The sequence below is a fragment of the Mus caroli genome, chromosome 5 (assembly GCF_900094665.2).
Source record: "Mus caroli chromosome 5, CAROLI_EIJ_v1.1, whole genome shotgun sequence".
Lineage (NCBI taxonomy): Eukaryota > Metazoa > Chordata > Mammalia > Rodentia > Muridae > Mus > Mus caroli.
The window spans coordinates 45,486,403-45,500,430 of NC_034574.1; the positions used below are offsets into that span (position 1 = coordinate 45,486,403).

Sequence of the window (14,028 nt, forward strand, 5' to 3'; positions counted from 1 at the left end):
AAAGAATGATCAAGAATTAACCCAGTTGGCCCTGTGTGATGAACCAAAGAACATGATGTGTGTAAACAACAACCTCTCCCCTCTTTTTACACTAATTTATTTTCTCAAGTGTAGGCATACATGCCCCTGCACATGTGTAGAAGTTTGAAGTATTTCAGTCACGCTAAAATTTATGAGAATTGATTTCTGTGGCACCATTTGCTCTTACAAAATAATGATGGGGAGTGAATAAGGCACTCAGAGCTTGGCTGCCCTGGTGTCCCAGAAAATTTGGTTCTAGGTGTTGAAATTTGTAATTTTTAGTCTTGTGTTTTGGTCAGCCTAAAAATCTCCCCATGATATCTGTGTCTCTGCCATCTTTAAGGGTTTTTAAAATCACTGTTACCCCATGTCTGATGTTCTCAGAACAACAAGTAAGTAAGACTCATTTAGACTGCACATTCAACAGAAGAAAGCAAGTGTGAAGGGAGGTCTGGAGAAGCTTATCTGGGAATAAAACGTGTTAAATATGAGAAAATCTATCTGAATCTAGTTTGGCTCCTCTAAGACAACTTTACAAGATGGTGTGTTTCTCAGTTCTGTTTCAGACAATTAATCACGTTAATAATGGCCAGAGAAATGAGGTCTTCCTGTGCAAGTTATAAATATAGCCACTGTGATTGAGTTAGACATGTAGCTTCTATATGAAAGACAACCTCGCTTTCTGCCATAGACTATGTAGCCAGGAATCACAATGAACCAGATGCTGAAGGTAAAACCTAAGACTCATAGTTTGTTCTTCTGTATTCTAAAGCAGCAGGCAGGTCACACAGTATGGTAGAGGCGATCATCATGTCTGCTGACTCAGAAGAGAAACACATTTGCCATTCAAAGTTGAATTAAATAGAGTAGAGCTTGAGCTATGCGGAGTCACAGACTCAGTTATCTGCTAAGACCAGGCACCATCTAGTCACCTCCAAATACATCTAAACACAGAAAAAATTCTTTAGCTCACTGTGGACAGAATGTCTTTGTCAAAATTGTCAGTTTGAACAAATATTGCAAAGCAGCCCAGGCTAGATCTATCCCAGGAGAAATTGACACAAATTCCTCTAGGATGGCAGCCACACAGCTAGGATTGAGGATTAAAGGATCTAGACAGCAGCACAGTGACCTAATGTAACTCTCCAATCTGTGGCATGCAGAGTCCTGGAATTGGGAACCAGCAGGAGAAAAGAAGCCACTTATCTTGTGGAGAATCACTGTGCTCCAATTCCCAGGCATTTGCTAGGCTCTCCTCCAATATGAATAAAAAGTGAGCCTACCCATTAGACGGCACTACCAAAAAAAAAAAAAAAAAAAAAAAAGCCAGGTGGAGACATGCAGCTCAGAGGAGAGCAGGGTGTCCCTGCTAAGAATTGGCTGGCAAGACACAAGAGGATCCTGACATGAGAACCTTTCTGGACAGAATCTGAGCTGGCTAGGTTCCTTGGACAGCCAAGAGAACTATGTCTGGAATACAGGGGCTCCAAGTTCACATCTGAGCAGATGAGATGACGCCCAGGGAAGCTAATATCCTTAGGCAATGAGTCCATGGAAAAATCAAGGGCATTACTTTAAGAGAGGGTTTTTTTTTTCTCAACTAGAAAAAAAGCTGTTCAACTGGAGAAATAGACTTCTCAAAGGGGACCTGGGAGAAGAGATTTAAGTCAGAGCATTATAGAAATCTGAATGGGATCTAACTGAATAATGCTATTAGGGAAATCATATTTGTTTTTTCCAGAGAGAAGAGTGGAGGGGTACAGGACATTCTTGCTGTGGTGCCTCACCAAAGGGGACAGGACAGTCTATTGGTTGCTCTACCAAAGAAGGTAACGGGATGGCAGTTAGAGACAGGAGATTAGAGACAGTTTGCTCAGAGAGAGCAATGCCACCCATATAGGGTGCTTCTTACCAGCCAAAAGTATGCTGGCCTTTCCAATTGGACTGAAATATCATTCTCCAAGAGAAAGGTCACCAAGCCTAAAATGGTACAAAATGGTTCTGGTCCATGGTAACCCCAACACACATTGGCAGAAGCAGTATGTAAGAGCTCCCTGCTGACAGTGGGGCTGTCTTCCTTTAGATTGGCTTCCTCTTGATTTCCCTCAACAATCCCAATGAGCAAACTTTATTTTACCCAATGCATTTCTCAACTCTCCTAATTTCAAAATTCTGAGACTCTACCTTAGAGGTTTTAGAGCCCATCTCTCAGCTCCTAGTTAGAAAGGGAAAGGGCCTGTAGCAGAGGGAAGTTGTCTCCAGAAAAGACAACAACAAACACTTCAAGTCGGAGGTACCTTTGAGAGAGAAAGAAGAGCAGAATTTATCGTTTTGATGGACAATATAGTAAGGTGAAATAAGCCCTTGCTGTACTCCCTTTAGTACAATCCCCCCACCCCTCAGCATTAGAAGTCTGTTCTCATCAGTCACCATGAGCTTCCTGGAGTCAGGGGACAAGTCTGCTCAAAGGCATTGTCTCACTAGAAATCGACAAGTAGCTGAACACGTTATGGTATGATAATAATTATTTTCTGGTGAATGGATACATAAATCAGTGAAGGAATGGGTGAACTTCCTAACCTAAAAGCACAAAGAAATGCAAAAATGAGACCAAGAGCTTTGACCAGCAAATCGTTTCTCCCACAAGAAGACATGGCCATCTATCTCGCCGACGACCCGCGATGAAGAGAGCAGGGTTAGCCATAAGCCTCAGTAATATCTGCATAGTGTATGATTTAAGACAGGACAGTGTCCTGAGGTCTTAAAGTTAGCAACTTAACTGGCTAAGTCAAAATGATTACAGATACAGGCTGCAAACGCTTTCTTGTCTCCGGGCCATTTAAAGAAAGATAGGGAGTGTTGAACACATCTAAGAATTTCTCAAAAGCAGAAAAAAAAAAAAAAAAAACTCACACTGGTTTCTCCTCATGCCTCTGGTGCAGAAATTTCAACCACTGTGAAAACCAGTCTCTGGGTTGCTCCCTAGCTGCTGGGGAACACTTTTCATTCGTCTTTTTTCCTTACAGCAAGTTGCAAATTTGGTACAAAGATTTCTTTCCTGACTCTCTCTCTCTCTCTCTCTCTCTCCATTTTCTGGCTCAGAAAAGTTTGAACCAAGTGTCTTCCTGTCACTTCTTCCTATTGCTCTGATAATGAATTAAGAGTTAACTGGGGTGCAAAGGCTCACAGAAAGCTTGACAGAGCACAGAGTTAGAGGGTTTTGTAACAATTAGCACTGATTTTCATCACAAGAATAGAATTTAAAAAAACTTAAAAAAATAAAAATGCTCACAAATGCACAACTCAGCAAGACCTGCACAATGTACCAACCCTGCAAGGTCTGGGTAGAAGTGGCATCCCCGGATGGCAGAGAAAACATGTCCAATTAACCAGTTAGCTAGCATTCATTTAAGGGAAGAGAGCTCCTTGGGAGAGAGAGAGCAGACAAGGAAGGTAACAGCAGAAAATTCAGCTTTATGAGGCTACCTAAAGGAAGCACTGCCTCCTTTGCTTTCTCTTACTATTTTGCTTATTTTTTTTCCTTCTTCTCTTAATTTTAACCTTAATTTTTTGTGACCCTCTTGACAATTCTGGGGGTGGGGGAATGTTTGTTTGACAAGCCAGAAGATGACTCTATTTATGAGACAAGTTGACAACATACAATTTCATGCTTGTTGAACTGATGGGTGTTATATATTCACTGCAACTATTATGAAGCCTCACCATTATAAATATGAAACAGTATACACTTATTCAAAATAACTCCAGCAGTGGCAATTTATAGCTCGGTTGTTTGTGCTCTTATGAAGTCCAAATGCCACCTTAAGAAGCTGTAGCTCGCAGAAACAGATGTGCAGTGTGACTGGGACCAAAATGGATCGAGGATGACCTGTGTAGAAGCAGACTGTTACGCTTTGGTCTGTATAACAGCTGACACCCGTTTGTATTTAGATATGTGAGTGTTGGGAACACTGTGTCCTTAAAGCTCTGTTTAAACATGGTCCAAGACATTTGTCTCCTGGACTAATTATTTTACCGCCCTTTCATGGCAAGGATCCCAGACACCCCCTCCCACCCCCGACCTCCACCCCGTCTCCACCTCTTCTTTATGAAATAAGATAATATGAGTACATGGTCACCCGTATCCCAGAAGCAGAGCATTCCATCCTGTTTCATAAAGTTATACCTCAAGGACTTTAAACCCTGGCCATGTCAGGTGAATGTTGGCAAGATTTCTGGAATGCCTGCATAACAGGATTGTACTACTTTCTTGATCAGGTGCCTGGGAACAGGACAAGGCCACACACCATCAAATCATAAGCTGTCACAGAAACTGTTTTTGGTCAGGATTTTTCCCCTCCCTCCCTCCCTCCCTTTGCTTTCTTTCCCTTAGGAAGCTTCAAGCAATTTGCAAGTGTTCACTTCCACAAGGACAAATTTGGAATAGTGAGGAACAACACAATTTCTCCAAATGTGGAAGGAAATGAAGGAAGCAGGCATCTTGCTAAAGCTAGATATCAAAAATTTGCATAAGCAGTTTCCCAACAACAACAGAGGTGCTATTTGGAACAAAATAAATTGCACAAACCTTGGCCAACTTTGTGATGGTTTCCCTGCCTGCACCTTCCCTAAGTACATTTAGCCCTTCCATTTCATAAGGTCAGGTTACTAATCTCAGCAGTTAGACCTAAACAGCTAACTGTTTGCAGACTCTAAAGTTATCTTCATCTTTGATCAGTGAGAAAATAAATTCAAAATAGTAAAAATGAAAAATTGAGTTTCCTGAGCAATTCCTGTGTCTCTTGTCTGTTAGCTTGCTTAATTTTAGGTAATGCCCCCTATCTCTCATCATGAGACCTATTGGAGGATTCCAATACTGGAAACCTAGGTCCCTCTTGGGCCCAGTTTCTTCAAAACAAGATATTTTAGAATCATTTTTAATATAAATTTTCATTACATGTAATCCATTGTATTTGGTGTTGAGTTATAGAAAGACATTTTCATACAAAAAATACTTGATATGGTTTTAGTATTTAAGCCCACCCCAGCAAAGTTTACTATTCAAAATCTGTACCTCTCCCTACTATTCCTGTGGGGCTAAAGGGAAGGTGCTGTCGGTCCATCTAGTAAATCCAAAGTGAGAGATAACATAATCACACACATTCATTTCTCAGGGACCTTGGCGGCTCTTATCTGCTGGCTTTTATGATCTCTCATGAACAGCCAGGAATAGCAATTTGCAGCCTGTTTGTAAAGCCATCTTAGTCTGAAGCTAGCCTTTCCCTCTTTTATCACACAGTGATACTCGGCAGCTAAGTCCCAGTCGCCACAGCAAAATGTGCTCTGAGCTCCATTTCAGAATAATGTAAGTATTCTCTAGGAGTGTGGAACATATCAGACATGGAACAGAGGGCAATTATCATTTCAATGAAACACTTTTTAATAGAAGATGTTTTGTATGTGCTGCTTAGATGTATTGATATGCTGCCCACTGTATATTGGACCCTGAAGCTATTTTGTTCTTTCTCATCAGCATCTCAAACAAACATTTCCACCATTCACACAATGGTGGTTTTTCTAAACCTTTTGCTTAACTTGATTTTACTATTATATCACCTAGGACATTAAACACCAGACTCTAGTTGTGTGTGTTGAATCACAATTGTTTCTTATGAAGTGTTCCAAGCTACCCATTTTTATTAATGGTTACTTTATTAAATCCTTAATAACACAGATAGAATAGTTAGTTAATTTGTGTGTTGAGCCATGGATGTTAATTTGTAAACATAATAACATACTGCAATCATTTGCATAATAGCATTTTAATCTTTTTAGTAAAAGCTGTAATTCCCTACAAAGTACACTGCAGTAGAAACTAAGCGAGTATTGGTAATAATACAAAAGGCCTTAAAATTCTGATCCTATTATAATGTTGGAACATACCCAAACTGCTTGCATAATCTCTGAAATGTTACTGTTCTCTGATTTAGGTGTCTGTGTCAAGAATAAAAATGAAGTGTAACTGGTACTGTAGACTATTTCCTACATGTAATTTAGTATTCACCAAGCACCAGCACTTTTCAAATAGCTCTAAGGCTTTCCTGCAAAGTTCAGAACGCCAGCTATACACATTGAGCAAGGAACTCTACACAACTTATTCTCGAGACTGAGCAGAGAGGAAATTGTGCACTTTTGGCATCAGGAAGGTCACTGGGTACCAAAGATTTGGCTCCTGAGATTTCCCTTCCATCCCTGTCTGACCAACCTGGCTGTACTATGCCTCTTTAAATAACTGCCTGTAACAGAAGTTGAGAAGAAATAAGAAAGTAGAGATGATGCTTAAAGAAGATGTTTTGTGGGGGAGAGGTCATGGGGGAGAGAGAATTCTACAGAGGCTCAAGTTGTAGAAGTGATAGCACCAATCACAAGACTAAAGGGACAGGGAAAGAGAAAGTTGTATTTAAAAAGTCAGGTGAAGATATTTTCCCCAAGATCTGGTAATTCATTAATCCGTCTGGCTATGAACCTTGAATGAATAGTTTGCAGGAGGAATAGTTAGACAGGCCAGGTGTGTGCAGCATTAGTGTTTGAACCCCAAACTGTGATTCCTCTAACATTTTTTGAAAGAACAGGTACACAAGCATCATCTAACATCACTTCAGAATGTACGGTTTCATGGATAAGAGGTTACTTCTAGGCCCCAGTATAGAGGAAGGCCAGGGCCAAGAAGTAGAAGTGGGTGGGTTGGAGAGCAGGGGGAAGGGGGGATGGTATAGGGGATTTTCAGAGAGGAAACTAGGAAAGGTGATAGCATTTAAAATGTAAATGAAGAAAACATCTAATAAAAAATAAATCTAAAATAACAAAAAAAGTTACTTTTGCTTTGAAAATTGTGCCCTTATGAAGAGTAACCCCTGGATACTGCACCATGGCTTTCTCTCCCATTTCCCCTTGTGTTCATCCTGGCTACTTATAAGTCAGCATCTATGACAGCAAAATGAGGGCTTCTGGTTTTGCCTTCCATCTGAACTGCACAGGGCACAATCTTAAAAGGAGGCTTGAGAGGTTAAGGAACAAAGATAAAACTAAGCCTTCCAGAATCATTTCATATCACAGGCAATTCATTTTATTAAACTCACAATAAAAGTTTTCATTGCTAAAAGAATAGGCCCATAATTATAGGGACAAATTAACCTTGTTTAAGAAAAATGTGAAGTCTGGAACAAGAGACTGCAAGAACAGTTTGGCTCTTGGTTTAACATTCATCTTTGTATCAGCTTTGTGGCTTCTTCTCATTCCTAGGTGAGCCATCTGCTGGGCTGTGCGTCTATGACAACACACATAGCTAGATGTCCGTGGACAAATAGAACCAGCATATGTATGAGGTTACCACACAGAATGCAGGTGCTGTGCACAAGGACTGTTTGCCCAATGCAGAACCTGGAATAACGTTTGCTTTAACTTAGATGGACAGCTTTGAAGTAACCAAAGGAGTTAGCCAGTCATTCTTTTCCTGATTCAACTTCAGGATTTTCTTCCTGTGAATCTGGGTCTTCTCTCTCTCTCTCTCTCTCTCTCTCTCTTTCTCTCTCTCTCTCTCCTAAACATATCCAAACGAAGGAATATTTATTTATAAATAACTCACTTGAGATTCTGGGAAGCCAAAAAGCATTAAGACAAACAAATATTTCACCCACTTCTAAGAGCACACAGAGTGTCTGACATGAAATGTCTTCTAATGCCCCTCACCTAATCACAAGATAATCACCACTATATAAAGTCAGGGCTGGAGATGAGGCTCAGCAGGTAGACTGCATGCCTTGCATGCAGGAAAACCTGTGTTCAATCTCAAGCACTGCCAAAGACAATGAGTAAAAAAATAGTAAAAAATAATAAAAAATAATCAGTGTGTCTAATTAAACATATGGAGTCTTGCTTTCTAGACTACAAAGCCTAGTAACTGGATCAGCTTCCATAAAGAAGAGTGGCCAGCCTTGTCCCTGGTCCTTTCATTAACAAGACCTATGACTAAAGAAGTATGTACCAGTGACCCACGGCCATGCAACCTGCATCCTGTGACTTGCTATTTATTAGTAAGAGTGGATGCCAAAAGACACAGCCCTGTGGGGCAGAACTCCTAAGCCATGTTTTTCCAGTGGTCAGCATAATGGCAGGGAAAAAATCGGGTGATAAACCAGATGTTCCCAAGATAAGCCAGATGTTATCAAGCCAAGAAGTCTAAAATAGTGTTTACCTAAGGGGCATAAATGAGCACACAGAGAGAGAGAGAGAGAGAGAGAGAGAGAGAGAGAGAGAGAGAGAGAGAGACAGAGAGACAGAGAGAGACAGAGAGACAGAGAGACAGANACAGACAGACAGACAGACAGACAGACACAGACAGAGAGACAGAGAGATAGAGAGGCACGTATACATAGTCCAATCTCTCTGTCTGATAAGCTGGTGGTAGTAATAGCACATGCAAGAGCAACAGCACACAGACTGGATCAGATTGTTGGTTTCTGATTTGTGAGTCTCCAAGATGAACATCGAACTGATTTATGCTCAGAATTTGGAATTTTGTGGTAGACTACAAATGCGAAGATAAGTACAACATAAATTTTTAAAATCCTCCATAAGTCTCTGTGAGCTTCAACATTCTTCAATGTTCTTATGTTACAGCCAATTATCTCCCCATTTAAATGGCTATTATTTTCTTACTTGAAGTCTATGTTCTTGGAAAGTGTCATTACCAAGTGTGGCAAAAAATCTGGTTGTGGGCTGTAAATTTAATTTAAATGGCAAACATTTATTGATTGCAAATTGGGAATCCTAGAAATCTTTAAAAAGTGATTATTGTAAATGAATTCACTCTCTCTGCATAACAAAGGGGAAATTATTCTTTTGATGATTACATGAATGTAAGTCTGTTTGGTTTTACATACTTGGTTTTCTTGCCTGTTTTTTTAAAATGCCAACAGGATTACCATTCATAGAATAGTCTTCCTGGACACTGGCACAGTCAGAGGCAGGTAATCATTACCATAGAAGGCTGGAAAATGTCCTCCAAGAAGACAAGCGAAGAAAACGAAACATGGTGTACATTTGTGGATTAGGGTTCATATGGTCTGCTTGAGGCCATAGGGAGATGAATCCCTGTTTGTAAAATGATTTACAAGTTGAAGGAAGTGCTTCAGTTTGTATCACTGAGTAGTCATGTGACCTGGAGAGTTATCCACGAAGAGCTGATTCCTTTGGAATGTGTTCAAGTCAACATTACTTGTCACCTCCCTCTATATATAACTCATTTTATCAGGGCTGATGGAATTTTCCTTCAAGGTTCTTTGAATCTTCCCCTGGAGCCCATTCCTCTCACTCCTCTCTTGCCTGTCCTGGTATTGCATGCATACTGTCTGGCTTCCCCTGCTTCCTACCTGCCTCTGCCTTTAAGATCTCCCAACATGCTCTCTCTTTGTACCACCTCCATCCCATTGTATTGGCCTCCTGTGGGGCACTAATTTCTATCACACAAACTCGTGAATACTTCCCAATGTGGTCTGCCATAACAGCACAACTATATTAAATTTAAACTCACACCACATCTTCCCATGGGGATATATATATATATATATATATATATATATATATATGTAAAGCAAATTCTTCACCTCCAGACTTACTCTCTGAAAAATCTTTCTTTCACTCTCTCACCAGCCTTGGTGAATCTACCCTACTGTTATTTCTTTCCTTAGCTAGAAATACACACATACATGTATACTTGTAAACATGATCATGTAATGTTTGCTACCTGCCAATATAAATATAATACATGTCATATATATATGTGTGTGTGTGTATGCTAGATACACATAATAGCTATTATGCACACATATGCATGTATATGGCTGTACAGTTCTACATTATTTTTCCATTTGTTAACATACAAATGTATGCACACACTTGAATACATATATATTCTTACAGCCTTCCATTTGGGGGTTAATTGGTTTACATTTCTGCATTTGGCCTCCCAAACTGGATTTAAATTTCCTTTTAAAAATGAAGGCAGATCTCCTTTTGAGCTTTACAGGTAACTGACTTTGTGTTTAAAATCACTTTTAAGCTGGGAAATCTTCAGTGACAATAATCAGCAAATCCTTTTGAATCAATTAAGGGTCTGGTAAATTTGCCAAGATTGGTTATTTTAACTTTTTAAAAATGTACATAATATATACCCAGGATTGAAAGTGTTAGAATATAATAGAAACTCACAGAAAAAAAATACTGAAGCCACCTGTACACCTACCAAGATAATCAAGTGTTTTGAGAGATTCCATTCCTAGGCACTGCATAGGAGAGCAACTTTCACACAGACAACAAGGAGTCACCACTCATCCTTTGCCTACACAAGCTCAGAACCTCAAACCTCACTGCGAGTTGCAGTCATTACTAAAGCTGATTGCTGGTTAACGATGTCAAGTCCTCTTCCATAGGCTCTCTCTCCACTGTGTCCATTGTTGGAAATGACCTCCAGACAACTGCATGCCCACATGCCAGTGTTCTAAGGAATCCCAAGCAGCTTCATTCAGAAGGACCAGACCAATGAATGAAAGATGTCCATTCACTCATATCACGAAGACATTAAAGCAGGTGTTAAAATGAAGCACAGACAAGGTGGCTCACAGTGACCCAGAAAGGCCCGAGTGCTATTTAATTGAACTCCCTACCACCCGTCTTTACACAGCCCTGTTCCTGAAAGCACTCCTTTATTCTCCACAAAACAATGCACAAAGGCAGCTGGGGAAGGAAGTCATGTTGCAATATTCTAAAACATAAATCTTGCTACCAGTTTGTTCACAGACAGCATCCTGTTTTCCTTACACATGGATCAGGCACTGGAAGCTGTCCTTATGGGCTCTATGCCCTGTTCTCCAAAGTGGCTTCTGAGTGATACGTAGTCACCTTCATTTACACATTCAAGTACGAGTTTTGTGAGCACAGCTTAATTTGTGTCCAGTGCATAACTTAACCAACTATATATTAGCACTGCTTTTGCCACATTTAGAATTTATCCTTTCATAAATTGTGACATTGAACTGCATTATTTTATGTGTATAAATAATGTATGATTGTATAGGGTATTTGTTTAGTGTGTGTGTGTGTGTGTGTGTGTGTGTGTGTGTGTGCGTGTGTGTGTGTGTGTGTGTGTGCAAGTGCCTAAGCATGCTAATATGGAGGTTAGAAGTTGAGATCAGGTGTTATTTTTAATTAATTTCAGTCTCAATTTTGGCACAAGATCTCTCACCAAACCTGAAGTTGACTGGCCAAGAAGCTCCTGGGTAGCTCCTGCCTCTGCCTCCTGAGCAGTGTTTCAGGCATGTACTACAATGCTTGTCTACTGACAGGATTGCTGAGGATCCAAAATTAGATTCTCATCCTTGTACAGTAAGCGACTTATCCATTGAGGCGTCTTCCCAGCCTTTCAACTCCATTCTTTCATTATTGTTCCTTATGTTATGTTTGCAGTGTTGAGTAAAAACTCAACGTAAGATTTACACATATGCTAGAAGCCGAAGGAAGTTAATACGCCACACTCCCAACCCTCAACAAACATCACATGATAGTTCAGCTGTACCGTCATACCAGCCTGAACCTCACTTGCTATTCTGATTATGATTCAGAACCCTATGGCCAGATTCCAGCAATGTCATCAATGTGCAACTTGAGTCAGGGAAAAAATGTTTAACTCCTCAATAGCTTATTTTATCCTCGGAGGCAGAGGTACACAGTAATGCTTATAACTGACAGATCAGCACAGGCAAAGCTGTGACTGTTTGGCTTGCTCAAGGCTATGGCCTTCTCAAATGTGATGAGGCAGGACTTTGAGGATCAGGGGGAGAAGGGGAAGGAACACAGGAGGAAAGTCCATGGGAGTGGACAGCCCTGGGAAAGAGCTCTTGTGAGAAGCTCCTTTGGCAGAGAGCACACAAGTCTATGGGCAGACAAAGAAGACTCTCTCTCTAAATAGGAAATGACTCAACTTTAGAATTTCACTGCTGCTCACTTTGGTTTCCCCTCGTGGGAGAGATGTGTTTGAGTTTAACACTAGAGGGCAAAGAGGGAGGGAGTTAGCACTCTTCTGCAAGGCCCCATGACGCTGCTGTTGCCGCTGGTGACAGTGTTGCCACATAGGACCTTACCCTTTGCCTGGACAGAGAAGAAGGGATCCTGTGACATCAGAGAGGACTGCTATGAGCCTCTGTCAAAACAGTCACTCTAGTCCTCTGTTGTTGAGAAGAGCTGACATGTGAGTCCTTGGGCCCAGACATCGCTACAATTTTATAAGGATCCTCACGCTTCACCACACTTTCACCTCAACAATCTGTTCAAAGCATTTCATAAAGGGAAACTTCACTGATGATGATGATGATGATGGTGATGATGATAATAATAATAATAATAAACCAGGGCTTCCCAAGCTCAGCACCAGTCATTTGTAATCAGTTCTTTTCTGCAAGGGATTGCTCTGTATATTGTAGGGCACTTAGTGTCATTCCTTGTCTCTAACTACAAAGTACCAATGATATCACCTTGTAACCTACTCTTAGCAATCAAACATACCTCCAGACACTGTCAAATATCCCCTGGGGGATGCAAAACTGCCTTTGGTTGAGAATCATTGGCTTAAAATGACCTAATGAGAGATTAAATTAAATGAACCATGTATTTTAGTGCATTGCAAACAATTCTATCAGCGTGGGAAGTTATATAGGGAAACAAAGAGTGGCGTAGCATAGATTAAGCATCTATATATAGATAACTGACTGGCTGCTGAGACAAAGCTCCTGAAGCTATAAATGAGGAGTACTCCATGCAGATTCCACAATATGAAATATGGGGACTTAAGGTCATGGGGAAAGTTCTGAAACCGGCCTCCCTGGGAGGTAATGATTACCACATAACCTCCCCCCTACTTTATAGTTATCCTAACACCGTCATCTGCAAAATGTGTGGCATTCACCAAATATGGAGTAGGCATAGCTGATCCTTAGATAGGAGGTCTATAGAGATAGACATGTTCTAAAAGAGCTGTTTATTTAATGCTGCATGACTTAGAATGGGCCTGTAACCTGACAAGTGTACTGGATGAGGAATGTTCAATTTACCAGTTCTAACCAGCCAAGTCCTCACGTGAACTTTCTAAGACCCAGCAGAGAAGCCTGAGAAAGTATAACCAACCACAAACCTTTGTTTGTTGCTCATTCCTCAGTCCTGACTCTTCCCCACCTGGAGCCTTCTCTTAAGACCCATGTAATGTTCCAGGCACATTACAGAAACTTACCTATCCACAGAACTAACAGGCACATCAGCTACACCAACTACCCAGTGCCTCCACACAGGCCACCACAAAGAGCAGACATTCCGTTCTATTTTTAAATATATTGAGCAAAGGAGCAGCTTGATGCATCTTTGTAAAGGATGGCTGTCACCCAAGAAGTACGGGCTCCCTATTTTTATCAATGATATAGACTTTGATGTCAGATAAATTTAGAAACTCAATGTTAGATCTTTATTTGTCAACTGTGTGATTTTGTTGAAATCACTTAACTTTCTTTAAAACTCAGTGCCTGCATGATATATATATATATATATATATATATATATATGTATATGTATATGTATATGTATATATGTATATATTCCATGTGGAATAATATATGAAGATAAAAGATGTGTGCAACAATATACAGAAAGCAGAAGTTTTCCATAATGGTAGCCATCATTGTTCCTAATTATTTCTCCTCAATGTAATCATTTTTATCATGCACTCATTAAACAATCATTTATTCATTCAGTATCACCTATGAACCCAGTAATAGAAAAGTTGAATTCTTATTAAAAAAAAAAAAAACCTGCTCTCTTGAAGGACAGAGACTTTAATGAAGTAAGTGGAAAGACAGTAATGTGTGACTGGTGGCTAACAGTAGTATTTTTGTGCAGCTTGGCACA

The 14,028-nt window shown here is 40.2% G+C and overlaps 1 protein-coding gene across 4 annotated transcripts in view; it reads right to left on the reverse strand.

Annotated features, from left to right (window-relative positions):
- Ppargc1a (PPARG coactivator 1 alpha) overlaps positions 1-14,028 on the reverse strand; it is a 662,401-nt gene that overhangs the window by 78,791 nt on the left and 569,582 nt on the right. The window lies entirely within an intron of this gene.